We start from the raw sequence: 24,083 nt of genomic DNA, 5'->3' as shown, positions 1-24,083 counted from the left end.
GGTATTAGGTATCTTTCCCTTTAAGGCTTGTAAGCCCTAATACATCTTTATGACGTCCCATGACTATAATCCTTTCAAGAGCCAGCCAGCACATGTCTCTGTACTGATGAGAGGATAATAATCCCAAACAGTTGTGTACAGTTAAAGAAAAATGTATAGTATGGTACCGTGTTAGCCAGAAAAATCCATATCGTGGTAAATACTTGAAATCAAAGTATTTTAGGAGTGATACCTTTATTGGCCAACATAAAACTGTTAGAGCTGTGAGCTTTCGGGATTCACAAGATCCCTTCGTCAGACAAGTTCACAAATGAATGACTTACAGAAACAGCACAACATTTTAGGGATGTTACAAGCCAGAAGGGAGAGACATCTGTAAATGGGGGGGGGGGGGGGTTGAGGGGGTATATACATCACATAGATAAGCCAGGGCAATAAAAAGGACTTGTTGTAAATTAAAGGACAACTCCGGCGGGACCCCCCCCAAAAAAAAAAACACAGACACACACAGACACCATACTCACCATCCCTCCGGTGACGATCGCCACTCCATTCGGCCGCCGGCCGCCTCACCGTCACCTGCGTCCGCCGTCCAGCGATGTCTCCTTCTTCCGGGTCCATGAGAGAGAAAAGGCTGCCAGCGCGCTTGCGCACCGGCAGCCTTTTCATTGGCTGGAGCGCATCACATGGCTTCCAGCAAGCTCAGCCAATCAGGGCTGAGCAAGCTGGAAGCCATGTGATGCGCTCCAGCCAATGAAAAGGCTGCTGGTGCGCATGTGCACCAGCAGCCTTTTCTCTCCCATTCACTCTCAATGAAGACGCCGAGGAGGAAGAAGACCCGGACCGCCCCCAGCTCTGACATCACCCGACACCAGAGAAGAGGACCGTGACGACCGTAATAGGTAATGTATATATTCTTTAACTTCCGGGGTGGGGGGTCGGAGGTCGGAAAGTGGGGGAAGGGGGCCAGACCGGGTATTTAACCACATTACAGAGTTATATAACTTTGTAATGTGTGTTAAATAAGCCAAAAAAAATTTTCGCCGGAGTTGTCCTTTAAAGGTTATTTGGAAGTCCAAGATTGTTGGTCAGTTCAGTCTTATCTGTGGAGTGTGTCCATGTAGTGGGTCATAAATCCAGGTGATATGTAAAAAGAAGTCAGCTCACCAAGACTTTGTGCAGGGTAGGCAAATTATCCCAATGGAAGCAGGTGGATGTGAAGCGGGCCGCACCCGGTAAATAGGCTATAAAAAACGTAGAAAGTCCACAGCTTCCAAAAAAAGTTGAATCTTTATTGAAGCATATAAAAAATACAAGTAATAAAAATGCAGGCCTACATGTTTCGGGGAAAAAACCCCTTGATCACGGCATCAACATACACAATGGTTCAGTGAGTATATATGCTCCTATCTAAACACGTCACTTGAGTAACGCCCCCCAAGGGGGAGGGACCGCAAGAGGAAAAGCACCTGAAAATGTATAAACAAAATATAAGTAAATATATACAGATCAACACAAAAAGTTAAATCAATCTAGGTTAAATCAATATAAATATGACAGATCGGTTTTAAAATTCAAACCTTTAGGTGCTCTAGTGTCCAGGCGGAGTATCCAAAAAGCCTCACGTTTGCGGAGGAGGCGGACCCAATCTCCCCCCCTCTGTGGTTTTGATACTCTTTCAATGGGAATAACACACAAAGAGCGACACACCCCCTGATGGGAGTCAAAGAAATGTCTGGTTAGACCTGACATAGCTCTGCGGGAGTTAAATCTTGCTGCTGCTGCTGCTGCATCAGAGATATGCTCCGCAATTCTCTGTTTTAACTTTCTTTTTGTACTGCCAATGTACTGTAAATTACATTCGGTGCACCAGGCAAGGTATACTACAAACGTAGTGTTACAATTAATAAAGGATGCTATATTAAACTTTTGGCCTGTGCTTACCGATGTAAAAGTCGAGCTCTTTTGGATGTGACCGCATAAACCGCATCTGGGCATCGCACATTTATGGGAGCCTTTGATGGAAAGCCAGTTTTCTCTCCCCGGGGTCTGGTCATGAACAACCGTAGGGGATAGAATATTCCCAAGGGTCCTGCCCCGTCTAGCGACGCAACGTATTCCTGAGGATAGAATAGTATCGCATTTATTGTCTTGGAAAAGAATAGGGATATACTTCCTTATTATGTTTTCAATCTCCCTAAATTGTGAGCTATAGGGAGTGGAGAAAGTTAACGGGACAGGGGATATAATGGAAGGAGAAACGTTAGTACGATTTCTGTCCCTGAGATGGTAATCTCTATCCCTGCTCTCCGCTATTCTCTTAGCCCTATCAATATTATACCTGCGGTATCCTCTCAACAAAAGGCGTGTGGTCAGATTGTTACACGCATCCTCATAAGCAGAGGCGTTGGAACAGGCCCTACGGACTCTGATAAACTCACCAATTGGAAGATTACGTGTCACATGGGACGGGTGATGGCTATGTGCATGCAGTAGTCCGTTACCAGCCGAAGGTTTTCTAAAGAGGCTGGTCTGAATACGGCCCTCCTGAAAACGCAGGGAAATGTCCAAGAAAGAAATTTGAGATGGTTCATACTGGTATGTGAATTTTAAATTTAGGTTATTAAAATTAATATACTTCACAAATTCACTACCAAGAGAGGGACCACCCGTCCATATTAGGAGGAGGTCGTCAATGTACCTCCCGTACCACTGGATGTATTCGTGGAAGGGATTATGTGGATTGTACATGACGACCTCCTCCCAGTATGACATGTATAAGTTGGCTAAAGAAGGGGAGAATTTAGCCCCCATGGGGCAGCCAACCAACTGTAGGTAGAAAGTATCGCAAAACTTAAAAAAGTTATGGGAAAGTAAAAATTCAGTAACAATAATAATGTAATCTTTTAGAGACTCACCATAATTACTAAATTTTGCAAGATGATATCTCAAGGCAGTAATAGCTTTGTCGTGCGGGATGCAGGAAAAAAGTGCGGTCACATCCAAAGACAGCCAGGAGCTGGAGGAATTACAAGGTAAGTTATCCACTTCTGCAAGTAAACTCTTACTATCCCGTATATAGCCAGATGTTCTTGTGACCAGAGGTTGTAACAGGTTATCTAGCCAAGCACAGGTCCTCTCAACCAAAGATCCCACACCTGATACAATCGGCCTAAATGGGGGAGGGAAAATACCCTTGTGGGTCTTGGGGAGTGCATGGAACATAGGTATCAAGGGGTGTTCAACCAACAAATATTCTTTTTGTTTGGTGTCTAACAGATCCAAATTAACCCCTAAGTCTATAATGTCCCGAAGTTTTTTTCTAAACACCTCGGACGGGTCACCAGAAATGATTTTATAAGTTACTGGGTCATCTAGCATTTTTTGAACCTCTGTAATATAAAGAGTTTTATCCAATACTACCACAGATCCCCCTTTGTCAGAGGGGCGTATTATGATATTAGGATTATCATTCAAATCTTTGAGGGCTCTTTTCTGGGGAAGTGTTAGGTTGTTTTTAGAGTTTACCTGCTCGGTGGATAGGGATCTCAACTCTTCCTCGACTCTGTGTTGAAAAATATCCATAGCTGGGACACGTGAATTTATCGGATAGAAGTAAGGATTAGGTGTACGTGTCCTGTTGATGGTAGTATTCACAGTGTCAGTAGAGGGAGAATCCCTGGTTTGAAGGTCCTGCAACGTATGTACCGCTATCTGTTCCTGAAAAGACATGCTAAGGGGAGTGTAACCCACACCTATGGAATTCAAATCAGGTGGTAACTCATTACATACATCAGCATTATCAGTAGTGGTGAAAAAATGTCTCTTAATGGTAAGAAGTCTAACAAACTTGTTCACATCCTGTAAAGTCTGATACAAATCGAAATTACATGTAGGAACAAAGGACAGTCCATAGCCCAAAACCTCCATCTGGGTGGGAGAAAGTATACAAGCAGATAGGTTATAGACGTCATAGGCACTGTTCAGACTCTGTGTCTGTTGTGTGTGTTTCCTCCTCTGCCGGTGTTTCCTCCCTGCCCTCCTTGTCCGTTTTTTGGCGGTTGGAAATTGTAGTCACTAGTAGATTCGCCTGTGTTGTGATGTGATCTCGTATTGGGACGGGGTCCTGTCCAGTTAGAAGTTTTTTTGGGTATTTTCTCTTTTGTTTAGTATTTTTATGTGATGTCTGAATTGGTACCACTTCTTGTTCCTCAAATTCTGAGGCCTCAGTTTGGGTATCAGATGTATCACCCTCTGTATTACTGAAAGTTACAGAGCGACGTGATGTTTCACCTTCAGTGTGTTTTTTTAGGATAGGATGTGGTAAGCGCTGCATCCGGCGTTTTTCTTTCCACGTATACACACTGTCCGACAAATAGTCTTTTAAATCACGATTAAATTTGTTTTTCTTAGTTTGTGTTATTTCCTCCTCCAGATCCGCAAGATTTTTGTTCATTCTTTCCACAGCATTGATATAATTGTCCAACGTTTCATATTGGGTTAAAGATGATTGTAATTGGATTAAAGTTATATCCAGGTCCGTAAGTTTTTTTTGGAGTTTTGCTGTGCGTATTGTCATAAGTCTAAAAGAACAGTCCGTGAGTGCTTGATTCCATTCCTTGACATAATCATCTCCCTCTGTATTGTCTGGTGGTTTTTTCAGTCTCAGGCCACGTGGTATCATTTTTTTATCAATATATTGATTCAACGTGGTCATGTCCCACCAGATGCGGAGTTGTTTGCTTTTTGTCTTTTCCATATCCCAAATAATTTTTTGCATGTCCAGATTTTGATTCTCATTATTGGATTCGGAAAAAACTTTAGCAACTCTCTGTAAGCGATCCTCATTATCCAGTGACATGTTAATACTTCGTTACAATGATTTAATATTTATAAAAAAATTCCTTTTAAGGAAGTAGGGATAATAGCCCAAAAAAAAAAAAAGGTCAATGAAAAAATTAGTCCATGTTCATATTGAAATTGCAGTCAAAAAGAAGGGAGCACGACAAGCAAGGAGATAAATCTGATATGTAAAAAGAAGTCAGCTCACCAAGACTTTGTGCAGGGTAGGCAAATTATCCCAATGGAAGCAGGTGGATGTGAAGCGGGCCGCACCCGGTAAATAGGCTATAAAAAACGTAGAAAGTCCACAGCTTCCAAAAAAAGTTGAATCTTTATTGAAGCATATAAAAAATACAAGTAATAAAAATGCAGGCCTACATGTTTCGGGGAAAAAACCCCTTGATCACGGCATCAACATACACAATGGTTCAGTGAGTATATATGCTCCTATCTAAACACGTCACTTGAGTAACGCCCCCCAAGGGGGAGGGACCGCAAGAGGAAAAGCACCTGAAAATGTATAAACATGTTTATACATTTTCAGGTGCTTTTCCTCTTGCGGTCCCTCCCCCTTGGGGGGCGTTACTCAAGTGACGTGTTTAGATAGGAGCATATATACTCACTGAACCATTGTGTATGTTGATGCCGTGATCAAGGGGTTTTTTCCCCGAAACATGTAGGCCTGCATTTTTATTACTTGTATTTTTTATATGCTTCAATAAAGATTCAACTTTTTTTGGAAGCTGTGGACTTTCTACGTTTTTTATAGCCTATTTACCGGGTGCGGCCCGCTTCACATCCACCTGCTTCCATTGGGATAATTTGCCTACCCTGCACAAAGTCTTGGTGAGCTGACTTCTTTTTACATATCAGATTTATCTCCTTGCTTGTCGTGCTCCCTTCTTTTTGACTGCAATTTCAATATGAACATGGACTAATTTTTTCATTGACCTTTTTTTTTTTTTGGGCTATTATCCCTACTTCCTTAAAAGGAATTTTTTTATAAATATTAAATCATTGTAACGAAGTATTAACATGTCACTGGATAATGAGGATCGCTTACAGAGAGTTGCTAAAGTTTTTTCCGAATCCAATAATGAGAATCAAAATCTGGACATGCAAAAAATTATTTGGGATATGGAAAAGACAAAAAGCAAACAACTCCGCATCTGGTGGGACATGACCACGTTGAATCAATATATTGATAAAAAAATGATACCACGTGGCCTGAGACTGAAAAAACCACCAGACAATACAGAGGGAGATGATTATGTCAAGGAATGGAATCAAGCACTCACGGACTGTTCTTTTAGACTTATGACAATACGCACAGCAAAACTCCAAAAAAAACTTACGGACCTGGATATAACTTTAATCCAATTACAATCATCTTTAACCCAATATGAAACGTTGGACAATTATATCAATGCTGTGGAAAGAATGAACAAAAATCTTGCGGATCTGGAGGAGGAAATAACACAAACTAAGAAAAACAAATTTAATCGTGATTTAAAAGACTATTTGTCGGACAGTGTGTATACGTGGAAAGAAAAACGCCGGATGCAGCGCTTACCACATCCTATCCTAAAAAAACACACTGAAGGTGAAACATCACGTCGCTCTGTAACTTTCAGTAATACAGAGGGTGATACATCTGATACCCAAACTGAGGCCTCAGAATTTGAGGAACAAGAAGTGGTACCAATTCAGACATCACATAAAAATACTAAACAAAAGAGAAAATACCCAAAAAAAACTTCTAACTGGACAGGACCCCGTCCCAATACGAGATCACATCACAACACAGGCGAATCTACTAGTGACTACAATTTCCAACCGCCAAAAAACGGACAAGGAGGGCAGGGAGGAAACACCGGCAGAGGAGGAAACACACACAACAGACACAGAGTCTGAACAGTGCCTATGACGTCTATAACCTATCTGCTTGTATACTTTCTCCCACCCAGATGGAGGTTTTGGGCTATGGACTGTCCTTTGTTCCTACATGTAATTTCGATTTGTATCAGACTTTACAGGATGTGAACAAGTTTGTTAGACTTCTTACCATTAAGAGACATTTTTTCACCACTACTGATAATGCTGATGTATGTAATGAGTTACCACCTGATTTGAATTCCATAGGTGTGGGTTACACTCCCCTTAGCATGTCTTTTCAGGAACAGATAGCGGTACATACGTTGCAGGACCTTCAAACCAGGGATTCTCCCTCTACTGACACTGTGAATACTACCATCAACAGGACACGTACACCTAATCCTTACTTCTATCCGATAAATTCACGTGTCCCAGCTATGGATATTTTTCAACACAGAGTCGAGGAAGAGTTGAGATCCCTATCCACCGAGCAGGTAAACTCTAAAAACAACCTAACACTTCCCCAGAAAAGAGCCCTCAAAGATTTGAATGATAATCCTAATATCATAATACGCCCCTCTGACAAAGGGGGATCTGTGGTAGTATTGGATAAAACTCTTTATATTACAGAGGTTCAAAAAATGCTAGATGACCCAGTAACTTATAAAATCATTTCTGGTGACCCGTCCGAGGTGTTTAGAAAAAAACTTCGGGACATTATAGACTTAGGGGTTAATTTGGATCTGTTAGACACCAAACAAAAAGAATATTTGTTGGTTGAACACCCCTTGATACCTATGTTCCATGCACTCCCCAAGACCCACAAGGGTATTTTCCCTCCCCCATTTAGGCCGATTGTATCAGGTGTGGGATCTTTGGTTGAGAGGACCTGTGCTTGGCTAGATAACCTGTTACAACCTCTGGTCACAAGAACATCTGGCTATATACGGGATAGTAAGAGTTTACTTGCAGAAGTGGATAACTTACCTTGTAATTCCTCCAGCTCCTGGCTGTCTTTGGATGTGACCGCACTTTTTTCCTGCATCCCGCACGACAAAGCTATTACTGCCTTGAGATATCATCTTGCAAAATTTAGTAATTATGGTGAGTCTCTAAAAGATTACATTATTATTGTTACTGAATTTTTACTTTCCCATAACTTTTTTAAGTTTTGCGATACTTTCTACCTACAGTTGGTTGGCTGCCCCATGGGGGCTAAATTCTCCCCTTCTTTAGCCAACTTATACATGTCATACTGGGAGGAGGTCGTCATGTACAATCCACATAATCCCTTCCACGAATACATCCAGTGGTACGGGAGGTACATTGACGACCTCCTCCTAATATGGACGGGTGGTCCCTCTCTTGGTAGTGAATTTGTGAAGTATATTAATTTTAATAACCTAAATTTAAAATTCACATACCAGTATGAACCATCTCAAATTTCTTTCTTGGACATTTCCCTGCGTTTTCAGGAGGGCCGTATTCAGACCAGCCTCTTTAGAAAACCTTCGGCTGGTAACGGACTACTGCATGCACATAGCCATCACCCGTCCCATGTGACACGTAATCTTCCAATTGGTGAGTTTATCAGAGTCCGTAGGGCCTGTTCCAACGCCTCTGCTTATGAGGATGCGTGTAACAATCTGACCACACGCCTTTTGTTGAGAGGATACCGCAGGTATAATATTGATAGGGCTAAGAGAATAGCGGAGAGCAGGGATAGAGATTACCATCTCAGGGACAGAAATCGTACTAACGTTTCTCCTTCCATTATATCCCCTGTCCCGTTAACTTTCTCCACTCCCTATAGCTCACAATTTAGGGAGATTGAAAACATAATAAGGAAGTATATCCCTATTCTTTTCCAAGACAATAAATGCGATACTATTCTATCCTCAGGAATACGTTGCGTCGCTAGACGGGGCAGGACCCTTGGGAATATTCTATCCCCTACGGTTGTTCATGACCAGACCCCGGGGAGAGAAAACTGGCTTTCCATCAAAGGCTCCCATAAATGTGCGATGCCCAGATGCGGTTTATGCGGTCACATCCAAAAGAGCTCGACTTTTACATCGGTAAGCACAGGCCAAAAGTTTAATATAGCATCCTTTATTAATTGTAACACTACGTTTGTAGTATACCTTGCCTGGTGCACCGAATGTAATTTACAGTACATTGGCAGTACAAAAAGAAAGTTAAAACAGAGAATTGCGGAGCATATCTCTGATGCAGCAGCAGCAGCAAGATTTAACTCCCGCAGAGCTATGTCAGGTCTAACCAGACATTTCTTTGACTCCCATCAGGGGGTGTGTCGCTCTTTGTGTGTTATTCCCATTGAAAGAGTATCAAAACTACAGAGGGGGGGAGATTGGGTCCGCCTCCTCCGCAAACGTGAGGCTTTTTGGATACTCCGCCTGGACACTAGAGCACCTAAAGGTTTGAATTGTAAAACCGATCTGTCATATTTATATTGATTTAACCTAGATTGATTTAACTTTTTGTGTTGATCTGTATATATTTACTTATATTTTGTTTATACATTTTCAGGTGCTTTTCCTCTTGCGGTCCCTCCCCCTTGGGGGGCGTTACTCAAGTGACGTGTTTAGATAGGAGCATATATACTCACTGAACCATTGTGTATGTTGATGCCGTGATCAAGGGGTTTTTTCCCCGAAACATGTAGGCCTGCATTTTTATTACTTGTATTTTTTATATGCTTCAATAAAGATTCAACTTTTTTTGGAAGCTGTGGACTTTCTACGTTTTTTATAGCATAAATCCAGGTGCCAGGTTTAATCCATGTGTTGATGATTGGAATGTTTTTATCAATTTGAATTCCCACACTTTCCTCTCTCTGTCACTCTGGAAGTGACCTTAAAATGGAACAGCTTTCATCCAAACCACACAAAAAAAGTCCATCATCTATAGCCAAGCCCTCAGATACATTAGGATTTGTTCTGATGATAAAGATGGAGAACACCATCTATCATCTTTAAGAGAGACATTCCTAAAACAAGGCTACCATCCAATAACCATTGATGAACAGATCCACAGAGCCAAAAGAATTCCAAGACAAAGCCTCCTGGAATATAAGCAGAAGGAGGAGAACAGCCGGGTGCCATTGGTGGTCACCTATAACCCTAATATGAAGATCCTAAAAAAGATTGCTGCTGAACTACAACCAATATTCCAGAGGGACAACAGACAGAAAGAGATTTTCCCAGAATTACCTCTTCTTTCATTCAAACAACCCCCGAATTTAAGAAACCTCCTTGTAAAAAGCGCTCTGACATCAACAACAGAAACTGGCACCTTCCCCTGCAACAACAGAAAATGCAGCACATGTCCCCACATACTACAAACAAACACAATCCGCATCCCCAACACACAGCGAGACTACAAAATCACCAATGCTTTCTCATGTACATCCTCCAATGTGGTCTACATGATAAAGTGTACACGATGCCCCACAGGGATTTACATTGGGGAAACAAAACAGAAACTACAAACTAGAATGAACTTACATAGACATACAATAAAAAGAAGTCTCAACACCCCTGTAGGCCAACATTTCTCAGGACTGGACCATAGAATAACAGATTTAAGGGTTATGGTCCTCAAAGGTCACTTCCAGAGTGACAGAGAGAGGAAAGTGTGGGAATTCAAATTGATAAAAACATTCCAATCATTAACACATGGATTAAACCTGGCACCTGGATTTATGACCCACTACATGGACACACTCCACAGATAAGACTGAACTGACCAACAATCTTGGACTTCCAAATAAGCTTTAATTTACAACAAGTCCTTTTTATTGCCCTGGCTTATCTATGTGATGTATATACCCCCTCACCCCCCCCCCCCCCATTCACAGATGTCTCTCCCTTCTGGCTTGTAACATCCCTAAAATGTTGTGCTGTTTCTGTAAGTCATTCATTTGTGAACTTGTCTGACGAAGGGATCTTGTGAATCCCGAAAGCTCACAGCTCTAACAGTTTTTTGTTGGCCAATAAAGGTATCACTCCTAAAATACTTTGATTTCAAGTATTTACCATGATATGTACAGTTAAAGGTAAGCAATGGACCACAGCAGATGACTGTGAACCGTAGACCAGCATAGGGGCCCGTGGTGCCCCTCACTGCTGCCACTCAATTTAAAATTAATATAACAAAGTAATATAACATTATTAAAGTAATGTATTTTTTTTATTTAGTCTCCGGGGTACCTCCTTTAAGCTTAAACAAGTTTAAACAATTCTATCTACTGTCAGGATCAGCAGACTTGGGCCCACTAATGATCAGTGGAAGTGAGCCACGTGACCGTCTGTCCTTAAGGGCATTATATAAGCTTATCCTCCATTCTTCACAAAATACTCCTGATGATAGAGATAGGCTTTCCCGGAGGATATGCCAGGTTGCTGTCTCTTGAGACATATGGAACACGTGGAGCTGGTCTGGGCAGACCAGGTGGCAAGGGTGACAACCACCCAAGTTGCCAAACAGACAGTACAGACAAATATATAGATACACCAGATGCTGGAGATGAAGACACAGGTGCAGGTCACACTGTGCAGGTAACTTGGTGCAGGAAAGAGTAGATGGTACAAATATGGGTCGTGTCAGGTTCACACTAACAACGGGAACACGCAGGAATTCAGGAACCAACTGGGAGTGCAGGGCCAGACAGCAAGAACAACACCAGGATACAGAAAGATCACAGCAGGAACACAGGAACCAGGAAAAAGAGTAGAGGAACACTGTAGCTGGCTAATACAGGTACAGGAGGCCCTTGCAAAAAGAGCAATATCAGACCTTATCAGGACCAAAGGATCTTGACACTCAGACAGGGAATGTACAGAACGCCACAGGTGGACATAATTAAAGGACAACTCCTGTGCTAAGAAAAAACAATCAGAAACATAGTTTTTATACTTATCATCCCTCCTGAGCTGTTACTGTTTGAATTTCCCACCGTCTGTGTACCCCTTGATTTCTAGTCTTGGTCTTCATTTCTTCCTTACTTCCTGGTTTCAGCTTCCCATGATGCACTTTGGCTGCTGTGACGTTGCAAGTGCCTGCCCCTCCATTCACTTCAACTCCCATCATACACTAAACATGACACCTCTCTTTCTCTCCAATCAGGCTGCTATATAATCACACAGGTTGTCAGCCCCTGCACTGAAGCTGCACACACATACTTTTACTTTGCAATGTAGTGTACATTGCTAAGTGACATCTGCAGGATGGCCGTCCCTAATTATGTCAGGGCAGCAGGACAGAGATAAGATGGGGGTCAGTCATGAGGGAAGATAAGTGACATGACTCCTTCACTCACTGAGTCCACTCGGCAGCAGGGGGGGGGATCCTGTAGCTGGCTAAGTGCTGGGAGTCAGTCCAAGGGAAGATAAGCAAGTGGCATGACTCAGATGGCTTGCAGTTGCTCAGCCAATCGGAGCTGAGCAAGCTGAGTCACCTGACAAGGCAGGGGAGGGGGAGGCTGGTGTAACAGTAGCTTGACCAGCCCTCCTGCTGATGACTCATCGTCACAAGAAGGAGCTGAGAGAAGAGCATGGGGACAACAGTAATTAGGTATGTGTGAGTTTCCTTCACTTCCTGGTGGGGGGTTAAGGGGGGAAAAGACAGGAAAGAAGGGCAGATAGATGATTGAAGCACATTACACAGTTATATAACTTTGTAATGTGCTTCAATTACTGGGAAAAAGTTTTTCATGGGAGTTGTCCTTGAAGGCACTGAGCCTTTAAATCTCTAGTGGGCGGATCTATACTGCATTAAGAGACACATGTTGCTGCTCCATGTGTCCATGTCCAAAAGCCAGAAGCACTAGCGGCGGAAAGTGGGGGCACCGCCCACTGCAGATTTCATATGATGTCCACAACGGTGGTTGAGCGGACAGCAACCTTGACACCCGACCACTGTTACATCTGCAATATTTTTTTTTTTATTAAAAATGTGTTAATCATTTTTGCAACTAACCAGAAACAAAGCAAACAAATAGGAGATAACTGTTGCACAGGGCAGTGCTTAGTAAGCAAGTTTTTCAGTATCTTTCTACAATAATATACTAATATATATATAGTGCAATTCACTATTTAATTTGACAAACGGGAGGCAAGGTGTTAAAAGTATTTTTTTTTTACTTAACAAAGTGCTGCTCCCCTCAGCACTGCTGCCCTGGGCAGAGGACCAAGAGTGCCTAATGGCAAATAGAGCCCTGCCTGATCCATTACTCTGAAATCAGGCTGTGAAACAGTCTTATCCATATAATACACATGCACAAAACACAATTATTAAAATAAATATATTGGCCCAGATGTACCACCAAGAATGCATCAGAATACATCATTCTGGCACAACAAAACTGGCATACATGCTGTTCACTGTGTTTATTGCATGTTTAGATACTTTTTGAGCAGCATTTGACAAAGGGGGCATGCCTTCAGGATAAAAAGACACTTTAGGATGCAGTACCATGCACCCAAAAAACATGCACCAAAAAACATGCAACAGGATTCTGGCACAGTTTGAGCCAGTTGTGCCAGAGTTATTTGAAAGCATGAGTAATTTTGATAAATTTTGTACATTCTTAGGCTGTCTAGTCCATATTTAGACTAAGAATTCAATTTTTGCTTCCATATATTTGGGCCATTGGCACAGATTTACTATTGCAAATGAAAAGAAAAATTGCAGAAATGGACATGGTCTGAAATTGGCCACAGTGTGCCAAAACTGTGGCACAAAGAAACCTGTGTAAAGCAAGCTAATAGGTAATATAAGGTTAGAAAAGATATTGCATGTCTAAAGATGTAATATTGAATATGACCACTAGAGGGCGCTCCCTACCACAGAATTTGAATTGCAAGATGCCTCCAAAATTGTAAATGTTTGAAACCTGATATTATAGGACTGAAGGTGTGGTAACCTTTTATCATTTATTTGCATACTGGTCTTTTACCAAACTGTAATGTAAAGTTATCTATTACCCTTTATCATTGCAGCACATTGCTTTAGGAAGATAGTATCAGGTTTTCAACTGCAGAGGTGGATACTCCTAACTGGGTAGATACATTAGGCTAAATCAAGATATATATCAATATATTATTTATTCCATAGGGTTTTCAAGGTCTAGGAAAGGCACAAAAATTACCTGGTCAATGTTGCTGAAAGAAGAGATCTAAGTATGAATCCTAGTACAAGCTCAGTAAGAAATGTTCTTTACGGTTAAAAGGATACAAATCCGGAGATTCACTGACCGATTCTAATTATAGCTAGCAAAAAAGATTCCTTACAGGAATGGTAAAGCAGTTTAGAATAACCAATAGAAAGTTGTTTATGCAATATATAAGCACTTAAGACAGGTCCCATGAAAAACTCCAGGCCTGAATCTGGCCACAACAAAGGCCACATTTAGGCGTTTATTCACACATATGATAAAATTGTCTGTGGTCGCGGATTTGCGGAATTTTAGGGCCCATGAAATCCTATGTGTGCATTCACATCATCCGTGACGTCATCTGTGCCATGATCCTTGCTGCGAAACAATAGGACAGGTCATAGTGGCAGCTCCTGGCTCCTATTTCCCCCGTTCCTGTCACCGGCTCCTGGCTCCCATTTCCCTGGCTCCTGTCAACGGCTCCCAGCTGCCATTTCCCTGGCTCCTGTCACTGGCTCCCATGTCCCCCGCTCCCAACCCAGCGCATCCAAACGGATTCAGTTAACAGATATCCAGTGTTTTTCACGGAGTAGACAAAATCATGCTCCATAAGAAACACTGGACATGTGAATGAGGCCTTACACAACCATAATCCTGCCCAGGGGTGGATTAAGTTTACCATAGGCCTAGGCTGTTCACCAAGCCCCCCCCCCCCCGGAAGTTAAATAAAGTAGACATACCAAAACACTGTCAGCCCCGTCCACTTCTCCTGGGCGCCATCTTGGGTCGTCACAGCAGGGGGCGATCCTGGTCTCCTCACAATCAGGTGCGGAGGACAGCCCTGTTGTAGCTAGAGCCGCTGCGAGTGTGTCTGCTGTGACAGTGTTGGGTCCCTGTGGTGGTCTGGAACAAGAAGAAGGCCTGTGTGCTGCAGGGCCTGGGTTGTAGCAGATTCCTGTGGGAATTGATCACCCACCTATGCTGGCCATGTCTGCGGTATGTGCTGAGGACGTGTTGCGGGGTGTGGCAGGGGGACATAGGGTGCCATCCCTGCAAGACCTGCTAGTGTACCTGTCACCAGCTGAGCTTCTAGATTAGCGATAAAATCCACCAGCATGTCCTCGGCACTCACTGCAGACAAGGCCAGCATGGGTGTGTGACTGCAGGATAACCGGGTCCCACAGGAAGCTGCTACATCCTGGGCCCTGCAGCACACAGGCTTCTCCTCCTTCGTTCCATGTATTAGGGCCCTTATTCACATTGAGTCAGTTTAGGAGGTTACAGGCCAATATTACCAGCATAGAGTGACCGCCACATAATGACACTATCTACACTATATACAGGCCAATATTACCACCATAGAGTGACCACTGCATAATGACACTATCTACACTATATACAGGCCAATATTAGCACCACACCATGACCGCCACATAATGACTCTATAATTACTATATACAGACCAATATCACTGCCATAGAGTGACCACCACATAATGACTCTATATACACTATATACAAACCAACATCACTGCCATAGAGTGACCACCACATAATGACTCTATATACACACCAATATTACCGCCATAGATTGACCACTGTATAATGACTCTATATACAGACCAATATTACTGCCATAGACTGACCACTGTATAATGACTCTATATATGCGGTGGTCACTGTTTGGCAGTTATATCTTGGTCTGTATATATTGTATATATAGAGTCATCACTGCCATAGATTGACCGCCACATAATCAGGGTCGTCTTAACAGCATTATGGGCCCCTGCGCAGAGGTGCAAATTGTCTGTGTCAGATACTGCTTCTAGAGGTAGGATATGAACAACAGGACAGGGATAATAAATTATTAATATTCATAACAAATAAGTCCATTTTTCCTATAGAGATTCCCCACATATTGTGCTGATATATGGTGGTCAAAAATTTTGGCAGGCTTTGTGCCATATTGCATAGATACTAATGTTTTCTTGGTATTTGACTCTATATTTAGCAGATCACATGGGTATAGTTAATCTCCCACAGGTAAAGCACATGATGACTCTTTGGTGAGGAGGCAGATCCGTTCTTTCCATGCAGATGTCGGGGTTCTAATTACTGTATAATTAATACATATAGCGCCGGCGAGATATTCCGAGCAAACAAAGCCAGCTGTAATGGATCCTGAGCGGATGAAGGGCTGGATGTGGTTGCTGCTCTCTATTTTCAGTGCTGTGATTCACGGCAATGTTAAACACAGATCACTTTTGTCTTAGCTTTGACAAGTTAAGGCTGGTAATGAAAAAAGCTGGTGTAAATGTCACTGTAAAAATAGATGCTGCTCGGGGGAGAAATACATTCTTTCTCAAAGACCGAATTTGAAATCTCTTTATTGCTTTTGAATGTGAGAATAATGGAACATGATTCAGCCGGAGAGATGATAGGATGTACATAACAGCGGAATCAAATGGTTAGATGGCTCTGACTGTATCCACTAGCTGGCTCCTATGACCCTATATCCACTTCAAAGGCTACAAAGGCAGAGACAGATCTGACCACTGAAAGAAAACAAAAGGTGCAACAGCAACCCACAGGTGCAAGGGCTTACCGTATATACTCCTCCCAGCGTACACCCGGTAAACACCTGCTCTGTAGATATTAAAAATTAAAGTATAATTTATTTATTTTTTTTAAAGTGAGCATCTTAGCAAACTAATTAATCAGAGTGTACCATGTCGCCACGTTAAGGCGTCCTCGAGACATGGTCCCTACTCTAGCATTTTCATACTAGCAATGGCCTCTCCTGGGCTGAATAAGCCTACAACTGGGCAGATAGGAACCAAATGATCTCTTTTATAGCAGCCTTGGGACATGGGTGGAGTGCAGGCCAACAGGAGGTAGCCACATCCCCCACATTCAACAGAAAAAAAGGGAAATTTTGGCAGCACATCTATGACTTTGTTCACACTGCAGGTTGCACGCTGCTTGTGGCTTAAGTACAGACAAAAAACAAAAGGTGCAACAGCAACCCACAGGTGCAAGGGCTTACCATATATACTCCTCCCAGTGTACACACAGTTAATATCTGCTCTGTAGATATTAAAAATATATATATTTTTTTTAGAAAAGTGAGGATCTTAGCAAACTATTTGATCAAACAGAGTGTACCATATCGCCACGTTAAGGCGTCCTTGAGACATGGTCCCTACTCTAGCATTTTCACACTAGCAATGGCCTCTCCTAGGATGAATAAGCCTACAACTGGGCAGATAGGAACCAAAGATCTCTTTTATAGCAGCCTTGGGACATGGGTGGAGTGCATGCCAACAGAAGGTAGCCACACACCCCACATTCAACAGAAAAAAAGGGAAATTTTGGCAGCACATCTATGACTCTGTTCACACTGCAGGTTGCACGCTGCTTGTGGCTTAAGTACAGACAAAAAAACAAAAGGTGCAACAGCAACCCACAGGTGCAAGGGCTTACCATATACTGTATACTCCTCCCAGCGTACACACGGTAAACACCTGCTCTGTAGATATTAAAAATTAAAATATAAATTTTGTTTTTAGAAAAGTGAGGATCTTAGCAAACTATTTGATCAAACAGAGTGTACCATGTCGCCACGTTAAGGCGTCCTCGAGACATGGTCCCTACTAAGCAATGCTTTTAGGGAGAATAGTTCTAGAATGAGCCATTCAATGGAACATAGTGTGATTTTCTTCTGTGAAATTCATAGATAATCCGAGGGAAATCTGTATGCTATGTCAATTTAAAGCCAGAGGTACGGTAGGGCCCTTTGACTTTATAGCACCATATTTAGGGCCTTTTACAACTAAGGGAGTTATAAGACAGAGTCTATAGTAAACTTACCTAAAAGGGATATTCCCATTTCAACTATAAGACTTGTAGGACTTGCATTTAACTTGCAAGTTAAATATTTTTGCAAATACAATCATTTAACCTGTCTCCCTCTGCTGATATGCTGCTCTTTCCTCCCCGTTGTTGAAAGCTTGTTGTCTAGTTTGTCGACCAACTCTTTACTCTAAAAACAGTACTCGTACACCGGTCTGAAATTAGTTTCCCCAGCCGAATTTGCTAAGAGGCGCACAACTCTTCCAGCAGGTGTAGATTTGGATCATGATTTACGCCTGCAGGCAAGCGTAAATCGTGATAAATGAGGCGCGAGAGGAGGCCACGCCTCTTCCCGGCCTTGCCACGCCCCTCTGTGTCCCCCTTGCTCACCCATCGATGAGCAGGGCATACGGCAGGATTACGCCAGGGAGAAGGGTCCCGGCCATAATGCTCATATACACCCCGGCCATAATGTTCATAAATGTCCCCCTATGTCTCTATACTTATATATTATAGCTATATATACACCAGCCAGACCACTGTTTTAAGAGCAGAGTGGTTGTCGGTAACCCAGACAATGAGCTGTCAACATTAAAAGGGAAAGTGCAGCATTTCAATAGAAGGAGGCAAGTTTGCTAAATGAATGTATTTGCAAAAAATATTTTTTATTATTATTATTTATTTATTTATAAAGCGTCCTTAATAACAGAACAAGCGATAGGCGTTAACAAACTGGAACAATACAAGATCAAAACACATTGAAGGCAAATGGCCTTCTGGTACATGAGGAAAGAAGACCGTGCCCACAAAGACGTACAATCTATAAGACTATTTTGACTAGACCTACAAGTTTATCTATGTTGGTTGAGCTGAGAATAACCTTTATAGAAGGCCCTTTTACTAGGAACACTCTGGTAATCCTAAAGATTAAGGGTTTACCAATATTGAAGTGACTGAAGCCTTGAAGCTGATCGATAACTCATCTTCACCTGATTACACAATATAATAAATCATTGATGTGTGACTTTCAGCAGAGTTATGACATACTCATATATGCCATAACTCTAAAACCACCAACAGATGAATGGAATAACATAAGGATCTGAAAAACTTTACTGCAAGGCAACTGGGTGAGAGTATTATCTAATTGGCAGGTCTTGTGGGTATTCCCAGTATGCAGTGGTTAGAACTGACCAAAAGATCATACAGGAGAGGAGAGAGGGGCCGCAGGCCGAGCCATCAAACATGCAGTGACTGTCACATGCGGATGAATCCATGTGCATATGTGGTGGCCAATGGTGGTGTCAGGTTTGAGACTGGAGGACACAAGACAAGTAATGCCCTAGCACTGACACCGACCCAGCAGATAACTCCCTAGCCTGCACAGGTGTACCACAAAACGGGGACAAGACATACAAAACACAATAGCTTGTGGTCAGAAATCAAGGTCGGCAACAAATGGTCAGCGCAGTACAAAGTCGTGAGTCAAAGGTCAAAAGCCAGAATCTAGGAACTAGGATAAACAATCAGAATAACTGCTAACAAGGGATACTCAGGAACTGACTATTGCAGGGAAGGAGGGAAATAGGCAGGCTTATATGGAAAGTCAAGTCCCAGCCCTAGGACTGATTAGGGTCTGGGACTCCAACCTCCTGCAGAAAACCAAAGCTGACTGGCAGCTACACCTGCCAGTCAGCATCACAGTAAGCAGGCATGGCTGAACAGGCTGGTTACCAGGGATGCTGCCTGTGCTTCTGACAGGCCAGCAGCGCTCAGGCAGTCCCGGGAGCCGAGCGTGAATTTGCCATGCAAACACAACCTTACTGTTTACAAAGGCTGATCGTTGGAAAAAACAGCATTCCTAGGAACGTTCATTGTCGACAATCAACCCATGTAAAAAGACAGACCAACAATAAGTCAATGAGTGCCGCGTCCGACAGGACGGCAGCGCTCAGGCGATGCCGGGAGCCGAGCGTGAATTTGCCATGCCAGCACAACCTTACTGTTTACAAAAGCTGATCGTTGGGAAAATCAGCATTTTAGGAACGTTCATTGCCGACAATCAACTCATGAAAAAAGACAGACCAACAGTAAGTCAGTGAACTCTCATTCACTAAATGAGTGGATCTTTTGTGCAGCCCATTCAATGCCTCCTTGTCAGCCACACATCAACTGCTTACATATTACAATGTGCCACCAACAATGATGGATTGAGCGGTCCATATTAAAAATGCAGCAATCGTCTGTGCAGCCTGGCTGATTACAACGTTCGATGTTCGCTTGATGCAGCCTATCGACCCGTGTAAAAGGACAGAGAAGCGCATGAAGCCATACATAACTAATTGGAAAAAAAGTGCAATTTAACCTCTTAAGGACATATGACGTACCGGTACGTCATATGTCCTCACTTGCACTTCAAAGCGGGGCCGCGATCCCGGGTGCCGCGTGTAGCCCGGGACCGCCGCTATTAGCGGGCACGGTCTGATCGCCGTGCCCGCTAATTAGCTAATCGGAGGCAGCTGTCAAAGTTGACAGCTGCCTCCGATTACCGGAGGCAACGTTTCCCTGGTGTCTAGTGGGGGAGATCGCTCCTCCGGGACCTTGTCCCGGAGGAGCGATCTCCGTTACTGATGCCGGCCGGGGACGCGTCCAAGATGGCGCCGTCCTCGGCTCGGCACTCGTTCGTTTTCGGCTGCAGCAGCCGAAAGCAAACGAGTGCCGATCTCATGGATCTCTGCAGCATATCTATGCTGCAGAGATCTCAATGAGAGATCCAAGTGTATATACTAGAAGTCCCCTAGGGGGGCTTCTAGTATATGTGTAAAAAAGCCCCCTCCCCTAATAAAAGTCTGAATCACCCCCCTTTTCCCAGGTTTTAAATAAAAGTAAACAAATAAATAAATAAACATGTTTGCTATCGCCGCGTGCGTAATCGCCCGAACTATTAATTAATCACATTCCTGATCTCGTACGGTAAACGGCGTCAGCGCAAAAAAATCCCAAAGTGCAAAATTGCGCATTTTTGGTCGCATCAAATCCAGAAAAAATGTAATATAAAGCGATCAAAAAGTCGTATATGCGCAATCAAGGTACCGATAGAAAGATCACATCATGGCGCAAAAAATGACACCTTGCATAGCCCCATAGACCAAAGGATAAAAGCGCTATAAGCCTGGGAATGGAGCGATTTTAAGGCACGTATATTGGTTAACAACGGTTTGAATTTTTTACAGGCCATCAGATACAATATAAGTTATACATGTTATATATCGTTTTAATCGTAACGACTTGAGGAACATGCATAACAAGTCAGTTTTACCACAGGGCGAATGGCGTAAAAACACATTTCCCCCAAATAAAAGAAATGCGTTTTTTATTTCAATTTCACCACACTTTGAATTTTTTTCTGGTTTCGCAGTGTACTTTATGCAAAAATTCAGCCTGTAACTGCAAAGTACAATTAGTGACGCAAAAAATAAGGGGTCATGTGGGTTTCAAGGTGGAAAAATGCAAGTGCTATGACCTTTTAAACACAAGGAGGAAAAACCGAAAACGTAAAAACGAAAATGGGCCATGTCCTTAAAGGGTTAAACATTTAAAAAAAATTCTCGAAAGGTGTCTATAGTGTTTAAATATTGATAAGAAATGAGATTTTGCTATGATAGCCCAACCTTGCTTTTTGAAAAGTATTTCTAAACCTTGCTTTGCATTTACAATACTATCTGGTAGTCATTTTGGTGTGACAGTGACTATTATCATTTTTCTTTTCTTATCTTTGCGCCTTGTTCTGTGCACTGGTTTCCACTGCCATGTAACAGAATATCAGCACTAGAGATGAGCAAAGTGCTTAGTTTGATCAGCACTCTGCTCATTGTGCCAATCCTGAATCCAATCCTGGGATACCATCCAGAGTGGAGCATCAGGGAGCGGAGCAGCGCTGAAAGGCCAGCGGCATGATGAGCAAAACTAAGTGCTGATCAAACTAAGAGCTTTAATTTGATTAGATGAGCGATTTGCTCATCTCTAATCAGCACCTTCAGATGTGCATTTCTAGTATTTCTGCAAACAACACAATAGTGACAGCAGAGCATTTTACATACAAATGTGCCAACTTATGGGCAAATTCAAGCACAGATGAGCTGACCAAATTTGCCCCTTTTTTTCTGTGTTCCAGATGGAGGAGTGGCTGCCTCTACTTGGTCGTGCACTCCTCCTGTCCCACCCAGGTGGTGTAATTACTCTTGCTGGTATTAGACGGATCTTGCATGCCCAGAGCATAGGCTTATTTCATGCCATGGAGAGGCCATAGTACAGTGTAGGACTGTCCCGAGCATGTGGCCACCGTAAGGGTATGTTGCATTTTTTTTGTTTTTGTGTGTCAAGCACAGATGCCCAATGTGTGATTGGGAAATGCAGCCATCTGCAAACTCAATAAAATATGTGACCTCAGCGTCCTGTCATTTGAAAATATATTTAAGGAACTTATGACATCTTATAAGAAAGGTCGTGGAGTTCTTTATGAAGTGCATCTGCTTGTGGGCATCGTCTTTCAGTAGTAGAGTTCTGCTTCTGATGACCATATGGAGAATGTCTCCCTGTAGTGTCAGGATTTCTTTTGGGTTCTTCAGTCGTAATGGCATCTTCATGATTTCTTTGATTCTATCTCTGTAGGTAAAGTGAGGCATATTCTTAAAGGGAAACTATAAGTAATGTAAGACGAATCTAACCTGCTGATATGTCCCTTTTGTGCACAGGAAGCTGAGGATGAAGGTAAGTTATTTAATGCAGTTAGTAGTTAGATCCTTATGCTAATCGGGCAGTTTGTAGCACTCGCCCCCAGAGAACCAAACCAACCCTGGCTGGCCTACCTGTCGTAATGAAAATCAACAGAGCGGGATGAGTATTAGTTTTATCTATTTTTACCACAATGCGTATTATTAGTAAAGAGAGTATTGTTATCGTATGAGGGCATGAGGGACATCATAGATATAAGGGGCACAGGAGACATAATTATAATATGGAGGGGGCACAGGAGTCACTGCTACTATATGAGGGCATTAAGGGACACTACCATACGTGGTCATGGGGGGTATTATTAATATATGGGGACACAGAGGGCATTATTACAGTATGGGGGCACTGTTGGGGCATCATAAGTGAAGACATTGTTACTGTGTGGCTTATTAATGGAGGCACTATACTCTACAGAGACAAGCCACAGTTGCGGTATTATTATTTATGTATAAAACACCCTTGATTCCAGAGCGCTATACAAGGGATAGGGGTTAACAAACAGGAACATTACAAGATCAAAACACATTGCATGAAGGTAAATGGCAGAGTGGTATAAATCGGAATAAGTCAGAGAGAGAAGAAAAGAAAACAACTATGTTCAGAGGGCAAAACCTAGCATTTTCTCTGGCACACAAAGGATTGCCTGCATTTCTGCAACTTTTCTACTGTTAATCTGATCAAGATCATTTCCCCACTAAGTGTGATAGAAACCGTGAAAGTAACTGTAAGTGCTAAGCTCTGGGTTAGAAAAATAATTCTTGCACAAACTGTTTGTGACATTTCATGCACCCAGGCATATTGACTATATGTGCTTCCACACTTGTGTCCATGAGACTTAGGAATTATAATAGCTGTGAGTGGAAGTTCAGGTAATTTGTCAGGATTATACTCTGTGCTGGGTCTGAACAGGGCTTGTTTTACTTTTTGTCTGACACACCCGCTTTCATTCCAGCACCCTGGCAGTGCAAGGGTTACTCTGCTCACAACTAGTCTTTATTGTTGCAGCTGAGCAGTGCGGTGACTGACAGAGGATTCCTCCAGTCTAGGACCTTGAGGATCAGAGCGCTGGCCCAATGGACTTCTGGACCGGGCTCTTGATCCTCATATATTGCAGCAGAGCCAGTCAGTCCCCATTGGCTATTAGGCTTCACTCCCTGGTCCCAGCTCCCCCTGTCTATTCCTACGATCCTCGTCCTAATTCCTTGCTATTGTTTACCTGTTACCTGACCTCCTGCTTCGTCCTCTGACCATCCGTTTGTCTCCGACTTTGTACTGTGCCGCTCATTTGTTACTGACCCGGTTTGTCGACTATTCTCTTGTTGTGTTTGTTTGTCTGTCTTGTTCTGTGTCTCACTTACCTAGAATAGGGACCTTCTTTGTGGTTGTCTGTGGCCGCCTAGGGCCAATCGAGGCAAGTAGGCCAGGACAGTGGGTGGAACTAGCTACAGGGACCTCCGTCTTGTACTGTTATCCTGTCCCTGACAGACTCTGACATAATTTTTTGGTGTATGGAGAATATGATCTTCACCTTATTATAAGTATTC

The 24,083-nt window shown here is 42.7% G+C and overlaps 3 long non-coding RNA genes across 3 annotated transcripts; 2 read left to right on the top strand and 1 right to left on the bottom strand.

The window, feature by feature from the left end:
- Window positions 1-1,271: 1,271 nt before the first annotated feature.
- On the bottom strand, window positions 1,272-4,123 carry LOC138802229 (uncharacterized). Its single transcript, XR_011364706.1, has 6 exons — window positions 3,529-4,123; window positions 2,919-3,019; window positions 2,442-2,547; window positions 1,945-2,120; window positions 1,581-1,713; window positions 1,272-1,469 (listed from the first exon to the last, which is right to left on the bottom strand). It is a non-coding gene; the product is annotated as an uncharacterized lncRNA (long non-coding RNA).
- A 1,984-nt stretch (window positions 4,124-6,107) lies between these two features.
- Window positions 6,108-9,073, top strand: LOC138802227 (uncharacterized). The gene is made up of 5 exons (XR_011364704.1): window positions 6,108-7,211; window positions 7,721-7,821; window positions 8,193-8,298; window positions 8,620-8,795; window positions 9,024-9,073. It is a non-coding gene; the product is annotated as an uncharacterized lncRNA (long non-coding RNA).
- Window positions 9,074-9,465, top strand: LOC138802228 (uncharacterized). The gene is made up of 2 exons (XR_011364705.1): window positions 9,074-9,156; window positions 9,268-9,465. It is a non-coding gene; the product is annotated as an uncharacterized lncRNA (long non-coding RNA).
- Window positions 9,466-24,083: the final 14,618 nt, after the last annotated feature.

This window comes from Dendropsophus ebraccatus, chromosome 9 (genome assembly GCF_027789765.1).
Source record: "Dendropsophus ebraccatus isolate aDenEbr1 chromosome 9, aDenEbr1.pat, whole genome shotgun sequence".
In the NCBI taxonomy this organism is placed as follows: domain Eukaryota; kingdom Metazoa; phylum Chordata; class Amphibia; order Anura; family Hylidae; genus Dendropsophus; species Dendropsophus ebraccatus.
Note: the sequence above shows the minus strand (reverse complement) of the source record. Positions and strands in the feature narration are given on the sequence as shown.